Raw genomic sequence first — 15994 nt, forward strand, 5'->3', positions numbered from 1 at the left:
AGTCGTCCCTCGTCAGCACTTTATATGTAAATGGGACCAGGGACGTCATTAGGGTAGCGGCCAGGGGGTTAACTTAACTATGCAACTGTGCCCCCCACCAAACAAAATTTTGATGGATTAAAAATTATCCTAAATGAATACCATGTAAAATGTTCAGGGAAATTTGTAGCAGAACTGGAGCCCTGCGTCGGGAACAAACTTCCTATTCTGAAGAAAATCTTCGGAAGCAAATGTAGGACACCAAAATTTCCACTCCTTCGTTGCTTACCGGTTTGTAACCTGTCATATAATCTGCCTGCCTAAATTTCAAAATTTCAGATTTGCCCCTCCCCCCCCAACTGAATAACCTATCTACGTCCCTGAATGGGACAGAAGGATAATTAGCTTCTATTACCCTGAAGAAGGAAAAGAACGACGTCTAATACAATTATAATGAAAATATAAGAATAACAAATTGTCCACTTTCTTAGTAACAGCAACATTAATGTAAGATAACATCTGTTCTTAGAAGTCGATGCCTCAATCTCAACAATTTTACTCGTACATGCCTTTCTGATTTTTGAATCTTTATATGCTATTTAATATGTCTACCCTTGAAAATATTTAGAAATAAGTTCTGGTAAACTCGTAAAGAGTAATACGAGTGGTGTCCCATAAGTAGCGAGCCTAACCTAGAAGTTTATAGGATGGGACCACAATAGCAACCTATTTTTCTACGTAGTCTCCCTGCAGGTCCACACATTATTGCCAACGCTTCTGCAGTCCTTTTATCCCGGTCTTATAAAAACTTTCCTCAAGGCTTGCAAAATAATCACCCACAGCACTGATGACGTCATCATCACACTGATAATGCACACTGCCCAGAGCATTTTTCAGGTTAGGGAAGAAATGAAAGTCTGATGGAGCAAGATCGGGTGAATAAGGGGGATGTTCCAACAATTTGAACCCACAATCACGGATGATTGCCATCGCAACAACTGATGTGTGAACAACACATTCATTGTCCTGATGCAGAATCATCCCTTTAGAGAGCTTTCCCCGTCGCTTAGTCTTCAAAACACCCGGTAATTGCCTCACCAGAGAAGCATAATGATCTTCGGTCATGGTGTTTCCCTTTCGGAGATGATCAACCAACAAAACACCCTTAGAGTCCCATAAGACTGTCGTCATCACTTTCCCAGCAGAGACACAGGAATTTGCCTTCTTTGGGGGTGGGGGAGCTAGGGTGTTTCCACTACCCATCTCTTCACTGTGGCAAAGGATGGAGCATCCTCCCCTAATGTTGTCACCATATCCTAATGGATTTCTTTGGGACTCGACCTCTTTTTAAACAGATACTTATTCACTGTTCGTATCTCTTCTCTCTTCATTTTTCTGACGTTACGCACTTAGCACAGTTCTAGCTCCTGCACAGACGAATACGATGGTTAGAACTGGACACCGCTTTGCATATAGACTTACAAGGAATTGCTATTTCAAATCGCCAAATTATTTTCAGATTGAACTATGGGAACCCTATCAGGCTCACTATTTATGGGACACCCCTCGTAATTTGATTATGACTAGGCAGACGACAGATATAAATGTTTGTTGATAAAAATTGCTACGCAAAGCAAGATGACAAATTTCAGGAGAGCCTCTCGGCACCTGGTCCCGACTTTAAATATGCCGGGTAAAGTCGGGACCAGGTGCCGAGAGGTTGAGGAACACTGCATTAGGGGGCGGATTTATAGGCACTTAAAAAGACAAAATATACTCACGGAACATGAAATTATTGTTAATTTCTTTTCCAATTACACACTTATCTATTTGATTTTTTTATACTATATTGTTCTTATTTTGTGTCACTTTTCTGTTACTTGTGGTTAATCGTGACGAGGATGGTGAATAAAACGAAATTTATGAATGGACACTCGCAAGGGAATGCCCAAGTCTGTGCTTGACCCCATTCCTTATGTAGGGAGATTGTGAGTCACCATAGGCGCAACTATCAACTATGGTTTATTTTTGCCGGTGAGTTTTTAAATCCACTTAATGGGATGGGCTAATCGGGACTGGACCTGCAGTAGTTCAAAGTGGGATCCGAACCACTGTGTGCAAATTATGGCGAAAACGGACACCTAAAACGGCACAAAAATAAGCACCGAACATGACATTGCAAAACATGTAAATTAAAAATGACCCCCCCCCCTTTTCCTGCCTCAACCTGAGTGGTAGGGTGATAGGATCTGGTATCCTTTGCGATTCTGAAATTTGCTAAATATCAGTCTTCTGTTTAACTCCCCCTAAAAAAAAACTCCTATGATGTATTTTGGAGAGGTAAAGTAGCGAACTATAACATAGAGGCACTTTTAGGCAAGATTATGCAAAATAGACATTTATAGGCAGTATAGAAATGCGTTACTGTACTCCAAACACCATGAAACGAATTTAAGACATCAAAAACTATATATAAATTGTCAGCGAAAAATGCAGAGCAATGGCACGGTATGCCAGAGACCCGGGTTCGAGTCCTGGTCGAGCCTGCATTTTTCGCTGAAAATTTCTACGTAGTACATCTCCTGTGTGTGCCTAATTTTCAATCAAAAACTATGGTTTACTGCAAAGGCAAAATGAATTTTAAAGAAATTGAAAAAAAAACCTCTCCCTAAGCACTCCCCTGCCCTCTTTGGCTTAGCCTGCCAAAGAGAACGGTGTTGAATGCAAAGGAAGAGTGACACAATTTAGAACTGACTTGAAAAAATAAGGTATAGCCCACGTAACGAAATTCCTGGACACAGCACTGGTCGCATTTCCTCTTCCCTGATGCATTTAACATTCCCCTAGAAATTTCCTAACGTGAGCTTTCCCTCAGGATGTGTGTTTATTATAAGAGATTCCTGATAACTAATTGCATCATGGAAATGCCGCTCTTCAGACATTAAGTAATATACTTTAGTTCAAATATTTATTTAATCACATTGAAAAACAAGTGTCCGGGTGACAATTTGTGCTCGGTGTTGAATTTGCATTCTCCTTAATCTGTGTCGCTTTTCTGCTTTTTTTCGCTACTCGCGATGACGAGGAAGAATGGCGATTAGATGACATTAGGAGAGGTCATTCACAAAGGAACACCCATGATGCCCGTGACTGTGATGGCACAAAGGGGTGGGGGTGGAGTTAGGCCCCTACATAGTGATGATCACGACCTTTTGTGGGGGGGATGTCATCAGTACCATGTTCAGGCCGTCTTTACCCTCCCAGGGTTGCTCCCCAAGTACCCATTTATTGTAGCCAGGGTTGCTCCCCAAGTACCCATTTATTGTAGGCTGGGTGACCCCAGAGCCGCTTTATGCATGGACATTGTCGCAAAGATTCCAACTTGAGATCATCTCCCGCGTAACAGTCAGACTCCGTATCGACTGGGCTACCGCAGTTGCAATACAAAATATGTACTCCGCTATAATTCATATTTATATTTGTGCATTACAAACGATGTCACTTTGATAATGAAAGCTTATAATGCCTTTGCTCTTTTTTTAATGATAATTATAATCAGGTACTCCCAGGTCATTGACATAATCGCTAGCAGATGTAAATCAACTAAAATAAAATGGTTGTCAGAAAAGTTTATTGTTGCGTGCAGTTACATAATGATGATGCAATTTTGTCAGCTGTTGCACACAAAATATAGCAGTTTTGTATGTATGAAAGCTTTTTCACATCATCCAAATTTTATCAGCAAATATTGTAGAGTGAAAATTTTTGGACTGAAAAGCAAAGTGTTGGAAGTTCGGACCCTCAATATAAGTTATTTTTGAAAATGACTTGTTCAAAACCAACAGCAGAATCTGTTTTTCTTCCGCTTATGAAAAGAGGTTGCGTGTTGCATCAGCCAGCCGTTGACCAGATGAAGATCCACCACATAATGTATGTTAGGTGAAAAGCGGGAACAGTCATGTGCGAGCTGTGCAAGCTGACAGTACGCAGTATTCAATCAAGCATTAATCTCACAACACATACACATTTCGGTGAATGCAGCATATAGAACGATCACAATGAAAAGATTTGCTGATGTTCGAACAGTTGCGTGTCGGTAGTGTGCAGTGTTTCAAGATTGTTGTGCAATGTGCATTTGCCCATTCGTGGGTTAGTGATGAAGTTATTTTGAGAAACCGGTTTGCTTTTAGACGTATTGTAGAGTGACTTGATTTTAATCAATATGGTTTTTTTTTTTTTTTGTTTGTTTTTTTTTTTGTTTGTTTTCCGAATTAGAGGACGAGATTAGATCTATGAGATAAATGAGTGAGGAAGCAGAGTAGAAATTTTCTGAGAGCCAGTCACATTTGATCTACACCTGCACAAGAATATATATTACGGATAGAAATAACATATTTACCCGTTTTTTCCCTGTTTGCTGAGGGTGGGGGTCTGGAGAACAGACTAGTTGACATGGAACGTCCACCCGCCCTTCTCTGGAGTCTCCACTGGATTGTAAGCTACTAAGCCATCAATGTAATGAGAGTATTTAACTACGGAATAATTGTATAGGCGTATACAGCAGAAAATTTTGTGTTGCCTCTACTTTCTAGCCAAGGGAAAATGCAAACTCTTGTAGAGACAAGTTTCAGCAATTGATAATGTATCTAGACCAAACATTTGTTGAAAACTTATTGATCGTAGGCTGGGAACATGGATATGTATAGGCCAGCATGAACATAGTGTGAACATACTCCTCCCCTCTGTGTTTTAATTCTTAAGTAGCCTGCAACGTAGCTTGTTCAGTCTCTGTTAACTATACAAGGTGTAGGCGTACAACGCAGATAAACTTCCATAGTGTGCTGTGTCCAAGTGGGAGTGGGGGCCGTAGCCTCAGTTTGGCCCGACGTTCCGTAAAAGAAATGTCGAATGCAGGAAACTGTTGTAACATACATAGCCCTCCCTCATTATGAAATTTCTGGAAATGCCACGTCGAGTTGGAAACTTATCTTAGTAAATACATTCTTTCTGCTGCCTCCTTTCAACAGCGTAAGCACTTGATAAAATTCAGTTTTTTATCCTGCTCTTAGTCAGAATTGCATTTACTACAAACGAGAACAGGGTGTTCTGGCGTAAATTAGTTCAAAAGGTCGTGCAATGCAACCTCTAGGTTAACCATGGAATTCTCCTTGAAAGATAAACCATAGCATGCGCCTGGAACGACTGAGGTGAAACATTAAAATGGTCTCTATACGGTGGATGGTGAGTGGTACAGCGAGTTACCTGGTATCGAATTCGTAACCTGTACCAGGGGTGCCCACAGGAGGGTTTTGGGGGAGGAATTTTTCCCTTCAAATAATATAAAATTCAACATTTATATGTTTTCCAAAATATATGTAAAAATGTTTACACCTTAAATGCACCATATTTAATCCATTAGATGAAGAAATGAAAGTGTTTAGGGCATTATCGAAAAGGGTGGGCGGGGATATCGAACTCGTACATATTAGGCCTTAATTGACATGTGGGTTCTGAGGGGGATTCTGAATTAAGCTTTAGGGGGGACAGTATCCAACTCTAGGTATTAGATTATGGCGAGTACTTTAGTTACAGGGGGATTGAGCATTAAATTGAAGGGGGTATCCAATTCTTGTGTATTACTATTGTCTTAGACTGTTGTTGAAATTCTGGTGTGAAGACTGAGAATTAATTTTTTGGAGGAGGCAATATCCACTCTTCAATATTAACAGTAAGTCTAAAATGGGCATGGACATTTTGGTGGTAGGATTGAGTATGAAATTTAAAGGGGGAGATAGAAAGTTCTTGATAAAGTGTTAAATCTTAGATTGTCAAGGGATTTCTGTAGTGGAGAGAGAGAGTTCGAACATTACATTTTGGAGACTGTATTTAGCGATATGGCATCCACACGTTTTCGACCCCGAATGTGCCAAAGGAAAAGCTGGAAAAAATATCTAAATATCTCGGGATCTTAAGAAAGTATTGACACCCCATTAAATTAATATTCTTCAAAGCCTGCAAAGAAAAGGATGTAAAAATTTTCTTACACGCTTCGCTCGCAATAATTTGTGTTGATATGATGTGTGTTTGGCGCTTTAATGAGATGAATATGAAGTTTTATACTAAATCTGCATTACAAGGCAAGCTAAATTCTCGATTGATTGATTTGGTGTTTTAAATTCACTTTATGCACTCTCAGGATAATCGGGACAACCTACAATTTAAAGTGGAATCCACGCGATATTCCCGATTATGATGAACGGTTTTAGGGGTGGTCTTGAGTGATGGCACCCCTGTTTAGGGAGGAGGGGCAGATCAATTATAACGTTCAGTCAAGCTAAGGAAAAAGTTACTTTCAGTAGACACGCTGTCGTAATTAAATATTTTGTGGGGATTACGATATGGTTTAAGGGCGCGAATGATATGATTTGGGAGGGGCGCACCCCTGACCTGTACTACCCATATGAGAAACCGCATATTGCCACTTTATAGGGAGCACTGATATTTCGTTGATTAGTAATAGGAAACTCACTCCACATTTCGTGTATTATGTTAACCAATTTTCACTTGGTATGTTTCAGTTTACCTCAGGCTTATTGTTTGTTTCTAAAAGTGCTTGTCTATGTTTTCACAATTGAAGTTTCCGTAATTTCACATAAAATCAACACAAACTATTAGTTCTATTTAATATTGCTGAGAAATATGAACTACATCTTCCTGTTTTCTGCACTTACCTTTGGTCAAAACATCTGCGTTCTGTAGGACATATCATACGTACGATAGCAAATACAGTTCAAATCTACGAAACAGAACACAATAAAAGTTTTATTTTTCCGACCATACAGTATAATAAACTATATTACGTAACTGTTTACGATTTCGTCAGATTTTGAATACCAAAGGTGAATTGACGGAAATAGAAAGTTCTCTGAGTGACGCATTTAACTTGGACCATATGCAACTTTGTTGCATAAATTATGGATAGAATTCAAGTTGATTGTGGACGACATTGGATGGGGCGAAGCTATTTGCTTGTCGTGCTTATTTATATTAATTTATAAATTAATTTATAAAAAAACTTCAAAAAATTCCGGCTGCTCCTCTGGGATATTTTTGAATTTATGAGTATATTCTGCATAAGGCACTAACTTGGAGAGGTTATCGTAGGTAGTCGTTAATTCGTTCAGTAATTATATTTCTACCGGTGACACTATGATGAGATCTATAATGTGTGGAACCTTATATCCACATCCTTATATGTTTTCATACCAAGGTGCTGAGCGTATGGAAAATAACCCTTTGTCTGCTTCTTCAAAATGACAAAGAATGCATTCAAAGTAATGTTATACACAAATAATAATCAGGACATTTAACGTGGATGTCGAAATTCGAAAGCAGTTCCGACCAAAAATAGCCAGTTATTTGCAATATATTTTAGTCCATCATCTGCAAATTTAACTCATTTCTCCCATTCTTAACTGTCCAGTGGACAACCTTGTGTGTATTATTGTCATGCTATGGATGAGGGACGAAGTGGCTGTAGTAAATGTGTAGGTCTTCCTAGAATGTGGTTGGTTCCAATCCGAAGTATGACTAAAAATAATTTATGCATAAAAATGTGTTAATGTTAGTAAAATTTTATATCAGCGACCAATCGATTTCTCAGCTGTGGCGCTGCAAGCAGATGGAAGTCAAGGACTTCGCCCCGCCCCTTCAATTTATTTACGCGATAAAATAATAGTCCATTATTGATTACGTATTTCGCATCGGATTTTCCTCGTTACTAGCTTGAGGCACAGAAAAGCAAACGGCCTACATTCTTTTTCGCAGTTCCAAGCTCTGACGACAAAGTGACGTCATAAGTTGTTCGGAATGCGTCAGAATGACCGCCGTGACTGCGGAGTTTCTCTCCTCTGAATTCTTTTGCCTCTGTTTTTGTTTACTACTTGTCATTTCTTCTAAGCTCTACTACATAGACTTAAATCGGGTATTACGAAATAATAGCATAAATGAACATCAAAATCGCCGATACCATAATATGTTGCACTTCGTTTCCGTAATTTTATAACGCAATTCAATACAGACCTGCATCACTCACTATTACAGCCTGTTTGCATGAATTCTGCCACATATTAAGCACATGTGTTTTCAGTTTGCACTGGGAAATCGCCACCTCGGTGGCCGAGTGCGTTGAGTGCTGGACTAGTCTTCTAGTAGCTCCTTTGCTGGTTTATCGATGCCTCGATGGTTTGAGTCAGAGTCTTGATCTAGCATAAGTGTTCCTTATTCATCTAATCGTCAGTGAGAAGAGATGCAGGGAGGGGGTATATACCCCAGCTATGATAATTTACACAACAGTCCTAATAATTCCCACTTTAGGGGCCGATCTTATGCGGCATTTCAAATATCCCAGAAACTTCTTTAAGCTTCTGGGTATTGTAATATGTAGATATATAAATATATATATATTACATAAAAAACATAACCAGCGATTCAACATTTGCAACCAGAGAGGGGTAATTCCAGTTCTTCCCCCCTGCAAATACTACCCTGCTAATCGTCATTCAATCTCATTGTCGCGATCAGCCTACAGAAGCAAAAACACGTAAAGTAAGACAAATACAAAGTGTACAGTGAAGATGTCTATCGTACATCTATCTGTTAGCGAGTAAGTTTAATCACAGCTTCAACCGCACTTCTTTTCTTCCCTTCGATTCAAGAATATTTTTTACGCGCTTTTTAATAAAAGTATGTAGGAGATATATTAGCTTACCATTTCGGCATTCTGGAACGCTGTTCCAGATCTAATATCAGTTCCTTGTGGGGACTCAGAATTTTGTTGATGACCTAGCATCGTGAGTACAAGTTGGGAACTGTTTAATAAAAAAAAAATCTAGAATGCCAGAACACAGGGCCAATGGGAGACGTTGCTTTGAACACGCATCGTCCAATGAAAGGAAATCTGGCATCTCCTGGCCTTAAGGGCTGTTGTGTCGCAGAGTTTCTTCAAGAAAGACTAAGAAATTTTACAATTACGCATTCAGGATTTTATTCGAATTGTGTGTGTTCGCAGCAAACTAGAGATACATACATCTGGGGTTCAATTCCCAGTCTTGTAGTATTTCGAATTCCACATTTCAAGAAAAAGTATCCGTCTCTATCAGCCTCTGTGCGTACAATGATCTTTAATATAAAGATGTAATTTACACACACACACACACACACACACATACATACATACATACAATTTATAGGCACACTCAGGGTGCGGTTGTATTGGTCAGAACTCCCCCACTCCACTCCCAATTGGATATCATCCGCTTAAGAAAATAGAGCAATGTATAGTGATTTCGCTCCATTTTCTTATTCATAACTCGACATAGGAGCTTTGTAGATGCTCTATGATAACATTAGTGAGACATTTAAGAGTGTATTAAGGAATGTTACGTTAATACAAAGCATGAGTCTTTAGCCTAACTGTGAGACGCCAGGGGTCCCAGGTTCGAATCCCGGCCTGTGCATGGGTGTTCTTTGTGATTGTCCATCACTTTCATCATATCATCACCCATCCTCGCAATTAGCCAAAAGTGGCAGAATATCGAAGTAAAATAATCCAAATCAATCAGTCAATCAAATAAATCTAACAGTGGAAAAACCCACTTCCCTCCAATACATAAATCTATTTTTTGCAAACAGAGATTTATGAACGACGAGTGTTGGTTACTAACATTATATTTCTGCAGATTCGGCCTCTTCGTACGTCGATAAAATTCGCATTTCTAAGATCATCAACCTTAAACGAACATTCCCTGTGCATATTTTTTCATGTGTGTTCGGGAAACAAGTGGGGTTAGATATTTCAATTACTACCCTGGTAACAAGATGCATTTTCTACAACGCACTAAATGTTGTGCAAGGCAAAGTAAGATTGGCTGCGACAAAATGAAAGCATTGAGGGGAAAAAAATCTCACTAGACTGGTTTCTAGAGTTGTTTGACAAGGTCATTTTTACCTGTTGCTGGGGAAGAGAGAGAGAGATAGAGCTAGGTCTTCCAAGCCCTGCGCGTTGCAGAGATTTTTTTTTAAACCAGAGCCGATGGTTTTAAGTGTTAAGTAATTAAGACACGCGCAGAAATCTTTCTGTCTGTTGTTTTGTAAGGTGAATGAAAAGTTATAGCGCCGTCAGCAACATGTATTTGTTGAAACTCTGGCAAATTGAAGGAAATGATCCTTTAACTGTGCGCAGTATGGAAACAACTAAGTTTCTCAACTACATTTGAGGGACGACATCTGTCTAACGTTGTAGACATTTATTCAGGATTTATAACAGGAAGGCATGGCTTGGCCAGGAAGAGTTGGTAGTTATTATATACTCGAAATGGCTTCGGATATCAATAAAATGTATGGGGATAACTATAGATAGCATTGGCATTTCTTTCGCGCTGCAAAACTTCTGGACCCTACTGTGTTAAAGATATATTCCAAGGACAAGTGAATTTCTATAATTATAAAGCGTCATTTTTTACGAAGAATTTTATATGTCACGAGAGTTTTACTTGTGGCAGAAAATACGTGTTAGTTTATATCATTTATGTATACACATATTAAAAAAAAATAATCAGGGGAAAGTATTTTAATTTCAAGTTGTTATGTGTTTTCTTGTGTAGTAGTATAGCAAAAGCATAAATTAGTGAATGCACTGTACAAGTCAGTTGTGCCTTATGTCTATATGATATATTCACGTGAGCTCGAACGAATGATTCGTCTACATTTTCTACACCCCCCAAACTTTGTGTCACGCGGCAAACAAAGCCCCAAAATGTTATCATTTTTGGAGCAAAATCCGTCTTATGTTCCTTTGCCACGAATGACTATAACATTTTTCAAGCAAGGGTCTCATATTCCGAATCACAGCAGTAGATAGGAAGTTGGACGAAGTCTAGAACCGCTTGAAATATGCGGTTATGAGAATAATCGTATCCATACACCGAATATCCTGCTATATACCCTTCTAGTAATGTCCCAACACCATTCCTATATCCAGTTTGTGGGTAGTCGATCAAGGGTGGTGTTAATGCCGATATATAACGCGCAAACAATTTGGGGGGGGGGGGTTACTTTCCTTACTGAAAGGTAGACTAAAGACTGAAAATACAGAACTAGAATCCATACGCTCTCTGCGTACCACAACCTAAGTATGATCAACAAGCTAGACTGGGGATCAGGTTTTCTGGAAATGTCACAAGCAGGCCAAAGATGAACAGTTGAAGTTGCATCCCCTGAGGGACAGCGGGGATTTTCCACGTCGAGAACATTCCGAGGCCAGGTTAGCAGTTAGCAGCAGCCGGAATGCGTTGCTAAGTATAGTATCTTGATGAACAGAAGCTCTTCAGCTTGAAGGAAATAATACGACTCGGAGAATTATCGAGCATGTACAAGAGATCTATGCAAATCTTAGTTCGCGAGATTAATAAATCTACTATATAGGGGAGAGTGAGGCAAGTGAGATCCCTTAAGAAAATTATTTATTTGAGAAGAAACAAACTTTTACCAGGCTACACGTAGAACAGTTATGAACATTTTTATCTAGTTCAAATACAAAAAAATAATTAACTTCTCTGTTAAAAAATTGAAATAAATCAAGTCTGCATGTGGACGCACTTGCCCCACCGGGTGGGGCAAATGAGACCAGCCAGATACAGAAATTGAACAATAAAACTTGGCAGATAACTTTCACCAGACAAACGTTCTAAATCACTTAAATCATGTGTCCAGATTAATGTAATGTGCTGGAGAGTCCTTCAGACAGCAAAATTAACTGGCAAAAGTAATGAGTGGGCATTCCCCAGAACGAAAAATTTGGCACGCATACTGCTCAATACAAATGGAGGCATTGTTTTTAAAAATAAACTATAACTGTAGTAACGCAACAAAAAATAACCTACCAGTGAATCAATCAAACTTGGAACAAGTGCGACTGTCTAAGATTCTAGGTGGACGCTCTTACCCCACCCCACATGTTTTATTTACGTGACGCCTGTATGCGAGTCTAATAATGCTACATTCACCGGATGCCAGTATGAGGTTCATAAAGAGATATTTATGCAATAAATATATTACAAGTGTTAAAATGTATTGACAAAATGGAATGTAGACTTCTGTATACACCATAATCCTTATAAAGATAACACCGAAAATAAATATATACTACCTATAAAACCGTCAATTTTCAAGTGAGCGTACAACTTCTTCGCACACAGCCTTTCCAGCTTCCATGACACCAACTAGCTTCTCGCGGAGTCATTTTCTATCATGGTCTACAATTTAGCTAGGATGGATGCACTTGCCCGACCTGTCTCACTTACCCCACCCTCTCCATACCCAAATGTCTCGTAATGGATAAAGTGTTGAATACGGATGTCCTCTAAAACATAGGAGATCTTGTCCAACCATGCTAATGCAAGGCTTTCGAGAGTTGAAAATGAGAAGGTACCCGTATACATTTATTTATCTTTTTTCTCAAGACTTCCTGTACTAATTGCCCTATCTAAGGCCATTGCTTGCTGTGTATACTCTCTCCGTATTACCTCCATAAATGTTTTGTTTGCTATGAATATTCAATTTCCATCTACTCGTCGTGAACTAACAGATGTAAAATTTCTGTACAAGATCATCAAGAGCAGAATCAGAAGTGACTCCTTAATCGCACATTTGAGTATCCTGCAATGTAAAACTCGTCCAAATACCACCATAAGGTCTATCATGTACACAGCGTTCTATATTCTACAGCCTTCCAGAGTTTCACAACGGTCTGCCTCCTAATGATGATATTTTCTTGTACATACTTCGGTAAGAAACTGTCGTTCCCGTCACAGTTAGTGTCTGTGGAAGAAAGAAATACTGCAGTTCGAAGATTCATGTTCTTAACTATCGATTCGAAGAAATAGTTCAATTATATATTGTTATCTACTTCTCTGGTTTTCTCAAAGAGTATCTTGGCGGTCGGATGTTAGGTTCCGATGAAGACGCAAAGAAGCGTTGCATGAATGGCTACGCTCCAGACTCGGACACTTCTCCTCTGCCGGAATGCAAGTGCGTCCCAAAAGATGACACACAAGCATTGAGAAAGAGCAAGACCACTTAGAAAAATAATACCGTATTTTCCAGAAAATCATGTAGAGTTGACTGTCAATAAAATATTTAAGGTTATTTATTGAATTTCTCTTGTAATAGATTAATGATGTGTAGTCCTGTGAATAATGTAATACAAATTAGTCAAATGCTGTTTATCCGGAATATTACTTTTTTAAATTTTGACATTGCTATCTAGCAATATGTCCCTTGTAAGACAATGGCATGTTTCAGATTATTTGTTGTAAATTTAGCCACTTGTGTGGGATTATATAAGAAATTAATAAACGCAGACAACTTTTAATTCACAAATTTTCGCCGAAAGTGTACATCAGTGACTGAGAAACTTTCTGCAATTGTAGTTATGCATACTTTCTTCGTCTTAAAGCGTTGCAAACAATAATACATCTATTCTATGGAATTTAATATGTTTGGTACCTATAGTGGAAAGATATTGTCTCACCTTTATTTGAATGATAATCGTGGAGGGAAAATCGTGTATGCATCTTTTTGTAAACATTTATTGCTTGTAATTTAGCTATTTGAAAGTTGTAGCCATGTAACTATGTATTTACTGCAAATAAATAACACTTGTATAAGAAAATTGTATTTTCTAAGCCTTATTTAATCATTCTGTAAATCGCCTCGATAAACTGACAACATTTTGTATTTGAAGAAATCTTTCCGTATGGCCTGATGGTTAGAATAGCCTACCGATTCGACGTCTTTTAATGTCGTCGTAGAAGTCTACAAGGTTGCCTCGTGATTGGTACCAGTTTTCCACGTCAGTATCACGTGACTCTACTGGAAGAATGCCAGTATTTTTATACATGCAAGAAAATACCTGTATAGGAGGGGCCACAACGGGGTGAAATTCTTTCTGCAAGGATTATTGCAACCAGCAGCTTTAGTATCTAACGAGATGTAATAACTCAAGAAAACAAATATTAACATTTGAATAAAGAGATTTCAAGAATCATTTTTGCACTTATATTTAAAGAAGCATTGTAGCGAAAACCATGGATATTCTGGTTCTGTTTAGAAGAGTTTTGCAATTTATGTTCTTTTCGGAAAAAGTTGGTAAAATGGGTCAGATTATTCACGAACGCACCTCCAAAATCAAATGAAACCTACTGAGAACAATTTACATAGCCATATACGGAAAATTATGATACGCTTGATAATCTACTAAAAATTATATTTTTGCAAATGAGGTAAACAATTGAAGAACAGTATAATTGATTCTGTTCTGGATCTTTTCATCCTTCCTGCAATTCTGTATGCAGAACAATGCTCGGGTATATTGGCTAACCAAGTTGACCATCGATGTCTCAATAAAGAGCTATATTTTATGCAAGATGAGATTGCTCCTCACCACACTTGGATTGTAAAGAGTGTTGTTTCACTGGAAATTCTCCAGGAATACCAACTGGACTCCATAGATCCATGGCGAAGTAACCCAAAGTGGATGTGGTAGAAGATATAACCAAACCCATACACTTTGCTGGAAAGTAATAAGTGCATTATAATTCCCCAAGATGTGGAATTTGTCTATTTTGACGGGAGGTTATAGCTTGTGGGGACTTTGTAATGAGCAATAAGGTACAGAAGACCCTCGAATTTGTATCATATGCTAAATATCTAAATAGCAGCCATCTATAAAAATGACCGTCGTGAAATGAGTTATGCGTTGTGCTTGTGTATTATAAACGTCTGACAGTGATAATTACGGAAACATAGTAAAATGTGTTTCCATCACAACCTAACATCTGTTATGGAGCTTACAGACCGAAGCACGCGACACTTGAATCTAGGAAACGACCCTTCAGAAGTATAAGCATGTTTGTCGCATACGTGCCATTCGGAATGGGTCGTTTACTTATAGCGTCATCATGTCGCCTCATTGTGCATGCGTAGTGAATACTTTTCTACAGACATTTGTCGCATGTCGCTTCAGTCTGAAAACTTTCTTAGTGCGGCGACGCGGATGTACTAAAGGTGGTATTGTAAGGGATGAAGTGAATTCCTCTCCTCTGGATGCTGCACCCTCAAATAATAAGCTATACCCAAAAATCTAAAAACAACATTTTTTTTCAAGGCGAGTTCTAGAAGGAGAAATCTTTGGAATTTTCAAAACATGTTGAGGGATTGTACTCGAGGAACATATCCTAAAAGGTTGTATTTTGTTGATTGATTTTGCCCAATTTTAGTCCGAGAGTTCGGTAGAGTCTGCGTCCTAATAAATCAAGAAATTTACCTCCCCCTTTCTTCCTTCCTCATGGAAAATGTTTAACTTTTGCCTTGACGGGTTATTCGGAAAACCGTATAGATCCTCTGTTTATATTTTACTTGGATGATTTTTGCATTCAAATGTAGCGTGCAGATAATATTAAGAAAACACATCAGTAAGATAAAATGTGAGAAATTTGGAAAAACTTTTTTAAAGAAAAAAAAATATTTATATTTGCAACGTGAACACCCAGATTTACACACTTTAGCATAAGATTACTGTTATTAACATAATATTATTCTTGTAGCCTCTTTACCATTTCATAGCTTGCAAGATTTGCAGTAACTTTTTCATCTCAATTATAATAGATTCAATTTTATTCTGAAATTGCAAGAAGCTGGCTGTGCCTGAAGAAAAGTGCTCATAATAGCCGACATCTTTGAAATTATCAGGATAACTCAGGGTTGGTCTAAAATGTAAGCCCATAGAGATCATATCCAATTTCCAATAAAAATATTTAAAAAAAAGTTTTAAAGCCTTATGTGGTTGTGAAAATGGATTTATTAAGTGCAGCGGCGGCGCCAGGATTAATCATCTAGGGGTGCTGCGGGGGTGCGACGTTGAAAATAAAGAAAACATGAAATGTAAATCATATAT

At 38.4% G+C, this 15994-nt stretch overlaps 2 protein-coding genes across 6 annotated transcripts in view; one reads left to right on the forward strand and one right to left on the reverse strand.

Annotated features, from left to right (window-relative positions):
- Nucleotides 1-15994, forward strand: part of LOC146001604 (putative RNA methyltransferase CG11342) — a 102478-nt gene that overhangs the window by 37339 nt on the left and 49145 nt on the right. The gene's annotated exons all lie outside the window — the stretch shown is intronic.
- The window catches only part of LOC146001603 (tyrosine aminotransferase-like), a 50532-nt gene that overhangs the window by 24047 nt on the left and 10491 nt on the right, over nt 1-15994 (reverse strand). Inside the window, exon 1 of one of the 2 annotated variants that reach the window (XM_083139129.1) lies at nt 8750-8836. The exons of the other annotated variant lie outside the window; for it this stretch is intronic. The gene's annotated coding sequence lies outside the window, so the exon portion shown is untranslated. Of the gene's footprint in view, nt 1-8749; nt 8837-15994 lie in introns of those variants that run through there. 2 annotated transcript variants of the gene reach the window in all.

Source organism: Lepisma saccharinum, chromosome 17 (assembly GCF_977018435.1).
Source record: "Lepisma saccharinum chromosome 17, izLepSacc3.1, whole genome shotgun sequence".
Classification (NCBI taxonomy): Eukaryota; Metazoa; Arthropoda; class Insecta; order Zygentoma; family Lepismatidae; genus Lepisma; species Lepisma saccharinum.